This window comes from Oryzias latipes, chromosome 9, assembly GCF_002234675.1.
Source record: "Oryzias latipes chromosome 9, ASM223467v1".
NCBI classification, from domain to species: Eukaryota; Metazoa; Chordata; class Actinopteri; order Beloniformes; family Adrianichthyidae; genus Oryzias; species Oryzias latipes.
In genome coordinates, this window is record NC_019867.2 from 21,410,087 (window position 1) to 21,418,257 (window position 8,171).

The window sequence follows — 8,171 nt, forward strand, 5'->3', positions numbered from 1 at the left end:
GCATGACTCTGCCGTACCAAAGTAGCAGTTAAAGGTGTTGTACCTGATGTTGAAACAGGCGTTAAAAATTGTTCCATGAAGTATAAAGTTTGAATAAGTGAACTATCCCAACAAGGATTGCAAAGTGCAAGACTTCCATAATTTGTAGCTTTAGTTGCCTTGCCTGTCCCTCGTAATTTCTGGACACTGACTGAAGAGACCTTTAGGCATGGTTTTGTTCACAAACTTTGGTTCAAAGCAGGAAAGTCCTCTTGATGGCTGTCTGAATACAGACCAAATGAATGGTTTAGGACTCGATCCGGACCAAATTAAGCGGAGTCGGTCTGGACTAGATGATTTTCCAGTCTAGGTGAAAGCACAGGTAAAAGATTCCTGCGTGGTGTTTCTACATGACGCATCTCCGCCAGTAGGGCAGCTGCAGGCTCATCAGCCAGAAGCCACTCTTCATTGATGTTTCGGTCCATTAATCCCGGAACATCTCACGGTGGTGAAGCAACGGCAGAGACGTCTCCCTGCCGCCGCCTGCAGCTGCCCCTAGGACCCATTTTTTCCCCATGAACTGTCCCTCCTCCTTAACCATAACCAGAAACTGGCTTTTTCCACCTCTTCCACCAAGTCCTTGAGTGCCTTCTTCAACTTCTACCCAGTCACTGCCATCTTCCTAAGCATGAGCTTGGTGGATGTTCCAACAAAGCCCCTGCAACCAACCTCAACCGGGCAGATGATGGTTGATCACCCAGTCTCTCTGCACTCAGCTCAGCGTATTTGTCCATCTTCCTTTCGTATGCAGCCTCCATTCCTCCCTCCCAAGGGATTGTGAGCTCTGCTCACTGGAACTTAAGCTGACGGTCATGGTCCACCCTTAAGTTCCAGTCACATCCTGGTGTTAGTAGTGATGGTGTCCCTCTCTGGATGGTGTTCTGTGCTCCAGCCCCTTCTCCAACAAAGTGAATCAATGTAGGTGTCTTTGTGAGATGATCTTTGGCTGCCTCTATCCTCCGTACTTCAAGGGCCTTAGCCAGTTTCCTCAAGACTTGGTTGTGCCGCCATGTGTACCTACCCTGGGCCAGAGCTGCCTTGCAACTGGATAGGATGTGTTGTAACGTAGGGTTTGTAGTGCTGCAGAGATGGCAGTTGGGGCTGGGTAGGGTGTCATAGGTGGCCCTGATGAGGAAGCTCAGTCTTGCTTGGTAGTTTGTCATAGGTGGCCCTGATGAGGAAGCTCAGTCTTGCTTGAGGCATCTTCCACATGTTGGACCACCTGATGGTCCTATTAACCAAGCCTTCCCATGTTGTCCATCGCCCTTGTTGTGGCTGGCTGAGTGCTTTGATCTTGTACTGGTTTTCTTAGCTCCTGGTCATCTCTTCAATCACTGTCTTTTTCCTCTCCCGTCTTGTGGCTTTGGACCAGAACTTGGGGGCTGTTCCCCAGCCTAAGCCCGCTTTTCCTGACTGCGTCCTTCCCACAAATTTGTTGTGTTTATGCTTGCTGATGGCCTTAATGACGGCCTCTTTTGCCTCCATTTGCACCTGGTTCGGACAGGTGGCTTGGTGTTTCTTACAAAAGGGTCGGTTGGCTGAGACTCTCAGCTCAAGCACAAGCCTCGCCTTCTCCTGTCTGTAGCCCAGGCTGATGGACTTCTGTGGCAGCTGGAGTGTGTTTTTCCCAAAGAGACCTAGTCTAAAGACATTGTGAAAACCACAAAAAGGAGCATTGTTTTTGTTTTGTTTTCTAGAAGGGTTTTGGTAACGATTGTTAAAATGGTTATAAAATTTAATGATCACATAATTGTTAGCATCGTAACGCACGAGTAAAATGTCAACCTTCTGCTTTCTAGAACTCCTTTTTTATTTTTGTGTAACTAACTGTAACTTCTTAAAATAAATATTCATGTATAACCCGATTTCAAATGTTTTGACTTTGTGAGCAGGTTTAGATTGAAAATGTGAGCAGGTTTAGATTCCCTGCACCCTCACAGGTGGTTTCAAACTCACAATTTCCTCTGTTTCTGTTGGAATCCCTGTGTCATGTTTTGAGTTTGTTGTGTCTTGTTTTTCGTCTTGGTTCTTGTTCTGTCTTGTTTGGTTCTGTTTCCTGTTTTATTTTGAAAGGTTTCCTGTCTTGTCTTGGTTCTTGAGTTTAACTTCCTTTGGTCCCCATCTGCCCTGATTGTTTTCACCTGTGTCTTGTCTGCCCTGTCTGTATTTAAGTCTTGTCTATGCCTTCCTCCTGTGCTGGTCCATTACCTTTTGTCATGGTGTTCATGTCTCCATGTTTTTGCCACGTCATGTTTCCATGTCCCTCGCCACGCCACAGTAAGTTTTTGTTTGTTCTGAAATCCTGCTCTGCAGCGCTTTTTGTTCATTAAACCCTCTTGTCCCTGAACTCTGTGCCTCCGCCTCTGCATCTGGGTCCTACCGGCTATCGAGCCAACCCCTCATCGTGACAGAATGGACCAGCCATATTTTCTGGACCCAGCAGAGCGGGACATGCGGCTGCACAACCCTCATCCAATGGTGGTCAGGGATGCACCCCGACCCGTCCCGGCTCCCAGGAGGGTGCCGCCTGCACCCCGACCCGTCCCGGCTCCCAGGAGGGTGCCGCCTGCACCCCGACCCGTCCCGGCTCCCAGGAGGGTGCCGCCTGCACCCCGACCTGTCCCGGCTCCCAGGAGGGTGCCGCCTGCACCCCGACCCGTCCCGGCTCCCAGGGGGATGCCGGCTGCACCCCGCCCGGTCCCTGCTCCCAGGGGGTTGTCGGCTGCACCCTGACCGGTCCCCGCTTCCAACGGCTCCACGCCTGACCCGCCGGAGCTCGGCTCCACGCCCGACCCGCCAGAGCTCGGCTCCACGCCCGACCCGCCGGCCGACTGCTGGCCCGACCCGCCGGCCGACTGCTGGCCCGACCCGCCGGCCGACTGCATGCCGGCCGACTGCATGCCGGCCGTCCGCATGCGGCATGCCGTCCGCATGCACCGCCTGCACCCCGACCTGTCCCGGCTCCCAGGAGGGTGCCGCCTGCACCCCGACCCGTCCCGGCTCCCAGGGGGATGCCGGCTGCACCCCGCCCGGTCCCTGCTCCCAGGGGGTTGTCGGCTGCACCCTGACCGGTCCCAGCTTCCAACGGCTCCACGCCTGACCCGCCGGAGCTCGGCTCCACACCCGTCCCGCCGGAGCTCGGCTCCACGCCCGACCCGCCGGAGCTCGGCTCCACGCCCGACCCGCCGGAGCTCGGCTCCACGCCCGACCCGCCGGAGCTCGGCTCCACGCCCGACCCGCCGGAGCTCGGCTCCACGCCCGACCCGCCGGAGCTCGGCTCCACGCCCGACCCGCCAGAGCTCGGCTCCACGCCCGACCCGCCGGCCGACTGCTGGCCCGACCCGCCGGCCGACTGCTGGCCCGACCCGCCGGCCGACTGCTGGCCCGACCCGCCGGCCGACCGCTGGCCCGACCCGCCGGCCGACTGCATGCCGGCCGACTGCATGCCGGCCGACTGCATGCCGGCCGACTGCATGCCGGCCGACTGCATGCCGGCCGACTGCATGCCGGCCGGCCGCATGCGGCATGCCATCCGCATGCCGGCCGACCCCCTGCCGGCCGACCCCCTGCTGGCCGACCCCCTGCCTGATGACCCCCTGCCTGACGACCCCATGCCTGACCGGCCCGCCGACTCCACGCCTGCCGCCTCGCCTGATCTGCCTCGCCGGACCGCTCGGCCCCCCAGCTGTCCTCCGGACCTGCCTCGCCGGACGGCGCGGACCCCCAGCCGTCCTCTGGAGTCTTTGGACTCTTATGCCCGTCGAGGTTTGTCCTCCGGGGCCCCCCCCTTGGGACACTTTTGGAACCTCAGAGCGGTTCCTTGAGGGGGGGTACTGTCAGGTTTTGAGTTTGTGTCTTGTTTTTCGTCTTGGTTCTTGTTTTGTCTTGTTTGGTTCTGTTTCCTGTTTTATTTTGAAAGGTTTCCTGTCTTGTCTTGGTTCTTGAGTTTTACTTCCTTTGGTCCCCATCTGCCCTGATCGTTTTCACCTGTGTCTTGTCTGCCCTGTCTGTATTTAAGTCTTGTCTCTGCCTTCCTCCTGTGCTGGTCCATTACCTTTTGTCATGGTATTCGTGTCTCCATGTTTTTGCCACACTCATGTTTCCATGTCCCTCGCCACGCCACAGTAAGTTTTTGTTTGTTCTGAAATCCTGCTCTGCAGCGCTTTTTGTTCATTAAACCCTCTAGTCCCTGAACTCTGTGCCTCCGCCTCTGCATCTGGGTCCTACCGGCTCTCGAGCCAACCCCTCATCGTGACACCCTGTGCTCTTTCGTCCACCTCTTGTTTCCTGTCAAACACTGGCAGGAATGATAAGTTGGAGCTCTAAGGAAAAAAGGGCAAAACCAAATGGGCAAAAACCTCAGAGTTAAAGCGGTCTTTTATCTTTGCTCTCTCTTTTCAGATTAAAATGCTTACTTTTTCTGAATGGATTAACCTGTACCATTCTCAGGTTCAGCCCATCAGCACCTTTTTATGTCGAGCTCTTGTTACCCCACCCCACCATTGGGAAGATGGCATTATATTGTATTTGGAAGGGGTAACAGAACTGCCTCTATCTTCCTGAGACATGCCACTGACCTGTAATTAAGTTCCATTGTACTATTCTGGGGAAACTCTTCACCCAGGCGGACAGAGGGCAGTGTGCTCAGACTTCCAGCAGCTCCGACAGTGCTGTGACTAATGCTCCATCACTCAGGCCAGGTTTATCAAAAAGGAACACATGCAGCACACAATAGAGCTCGCATTTTTTCTCGACACAGAACTCAAAGCTGCGGTGATTGGTATTGGGACAATCCAAACTGTCCATCTCTCATTAGTACGCCATTGCTGGCGGTCTCTCTGTATGTCCTCCAGTTTGTCACTACCTCAACCTAGTGTGCTGCCCCCTCCTCTCCCCACCCCCAGTTCCACCATTCAACTCCATTGATCATGCATGCAGAAATTTAACACACCCCTTAATTCCTGTCCAAATAGCCTCTGTCCCACTTCCAAAGCTTCATCTATTCTGCAGAGAGAAGGCCTACGTGCAGGCAGGACACTCGCTGCTACGCTCAATGTGTTGGAGAGAACAATGTGTCTGCACAGCTACACTCTTTCGGCCGGTCTCAGTAAGTTATGTGTTTCAATGGATAACAGCGCTCCAAAAAAATAAGCAAAACCAACTTCAAACTTAAGTTTTAGAGTCTCAAACCTCATCTCAAACAAATGCCAGGACAGCATCTGGTCTGTAAATCAATTCGACTTTGTTTAAATTTCTGTGGCTATTGATAATGATCGGCCTTAACGCTAGTTACCAGGTCACATGTTGAGTCAATGTTTAGAAGATTAGCTGGAGCTGGCTTTGGTGCCGATTAAATACTTAAAGCCCACCAATGAATGAGCACACAAACTTCTTAGCATAAGCCAGTTTGCAATATGGGGCACATTTAAAAAGGGGGACACATTCCTGATTGCACTGTAGTCAAAAACATAGACGCACATATATTCTTCCTACATTTATAGATTTTGAAACTGTCTGTTTATAAATTGTCAAATTTGGAAAAATCAGAGTTATTAGACAAAGTTATGCAATTTGGTCCCACATCTGACGGGATGTTTTAATGGAGCGCCCACAAAAACAAAAAGGAAGAAAGGAAGAAAAAATAAAAAAATGCAAAAAAAATGTCTATTCACATGTAACTTTTGAAATATGTGCGGCAAGTCCTGAACTTTTTTTCTTGGGGGCACTGACCTAGAGGAAGGGTTAAGGATACGATTAGGGTTTTATGGTTAAATGGTTCCTGAGTCCGGCTGTTTCTGCTGCTCACCAGTCCTACATGGGATTGACCAAATGAAGGAGAACACATTTCACACACTTAGGTGTGTGTGGGAACTAATGGGACTTACATTTTAAGTTTCATTTTAATTACATGAGGCCAACAGCAAAATGCAACCTTGGACATACGTATTACGTGTGGCCAACGTGATGAATTTCCATCAATTTTTGTGCTGATCGCACGTAAATACGTGCGAATCACATCAGCCAAAAGAAGAAACATCATTTCTGCAACTCTAAAAGCCTCTCTCCTGTATGTGTGTGTAGGTGTGACACACACCTTGAATAAAAATGCTTGTTTTTATTTGTTAGAATGTGTAGTTTTGGTCCGTGCGCATGTACCCTGTGCACATACGCCCAGTGCTGGCGTTTAAACTCCACTCCTGCTGTATGGATTCTTTTGACTACTGTAACTTTTCAACTATTAACATAATTATCATGATTCCAGCAGATTCTGAAGCAGAGAAAAGCAGCTTCGCGTCGCAGCTCTCTACGATATTAATGTGTTGCATATCGGTGCAAAGGCAGAAATAAAAGCCGCTTTTCTCTGCGTTAGAATCAGCTGATTCACAGTGATCGTGTGAATGGCTGAAGATTTACTGTCTATAAAAAAAAAACCTATATTAGGTGACGTTTTAAAAATAAATAACAATAAAAATAAAACGTTTCAGAAAACAAAAGTACTTTCCAGAAAATAAAAAGAAATGTTAAGCAAAGAAAAAATTAAGCAAAGATGAAATTGGAAAAGGTAGGTATTGTAGCATCAGCACTGACTGGATAATGACGTTTGTGCATCATTTTAACAGACAATTATTAGACATGAAAGCGCCTTTAACCAAAAACACGAATGTTATTGCTGACCCAAACATACAGTACATTTGCTGTTGCTACTGAAAAATCTTTTAATTCAGGACATAACTATGAAGTGATTCTGGATATGCTCTGTACTAATCACAAAACAAGTTATTTAGTTTTTAAGTTGAAATTTCACTTCAGTGAAGCATTTCAAAGTCCCACTCCGATCATCTTTTGATCTACAAGTGTTCCCAGTGGTCTTTTAATTATGATTATGCCGTTTTTAAGTTAAATCAAAAAATCCGTGTAGTTTTCTAGGATATAGTTTCTGCAGAGCAGCAACAGTTCATCAGAAAATCACCTTTGATTTGTGGGCAGGACTGTTGGCGCGGAAGTAACCCTGCTGATATCCAATGAAATCTTTGATTACATTCTCTCCTGCTAGCTTACAGCCCCTGACAACTCCAATATAAATTTTCGGTGCAACAAAAATGGCGGGCAATATTTGAACTATCCAGCTGTACAGTTTTGCGCCAAATACCAGCTCAGACAAGTAAAATGAAGACATACACGGATCTATTTGTCTGCAAGTGGATCCATCAGAATGAGGCAGAGCAGGGAGACATTAGTCCACCCATTTCACTTGCTGCATCACAAATTTGAGCTTTTCAAACAGCATGTTTTTATTTACTCAGATCTGAATAAAGACATACTCAGAAATGCAGTTTTAATCTTAAATTCTTTTATATTTGTCCTCTATCTTTACATTCTACAAGAACATGTTTAAAACACCAAAAGCTTGGATTTCATTGGAGTAGGACTTTAAACACCAACTTTTTCATGTCATTTATCATTATTGCAGATTAAAGGGCTTTATGTTTACCAGATTGTCTGTTAATTATTTTCAAGGCTTAATTCTTATACCGCAATTAAAAAGGAAAAGAACTGTGTAAATCTGCTAAGCTAAATACAATGTGGTTGAGAAGGTGGCTGCACCAAACTTTCGTGCTGGTGCACCTAAGAAATAAAGTTAGGCACACCAGTGCAACCAGTGCAAAAATTTCGTCTAGAGCCCAGTTATGTTTGGGCTATTATGAAGATGACTATATGACAAAGCATATATGTAAGAAACCACACATCATTAATATAAAGTTTGAAGTCTGTCAAACTTTCACTGCACTCTCTCACCTCCTTTATCTGTTGAAACAGCTTCAAGAAGAATTCTGAACAGGTTAGGATAAAACCAAAGACAACTACCTTTATCGTTCCCTGTGGGGGAAAATTTAGTCATGGCTTGCCAGAATACGGCAGGAGTAAACAAACTTTTTCTTCACAATAATGACCCAGTATTGGTTAAATAAATATATAAATGAATGAATGAATGAATAAATAAAATAAAAAAACAAACAAATAAAATAAATATTGTTGTTTCTAGGTCAATTTACATGACTACAAATATCTGAGATTGCTTTAATCAGATCTGATGTGTTGCATCAAAAACATTAAGTTACATGGCTTAATCT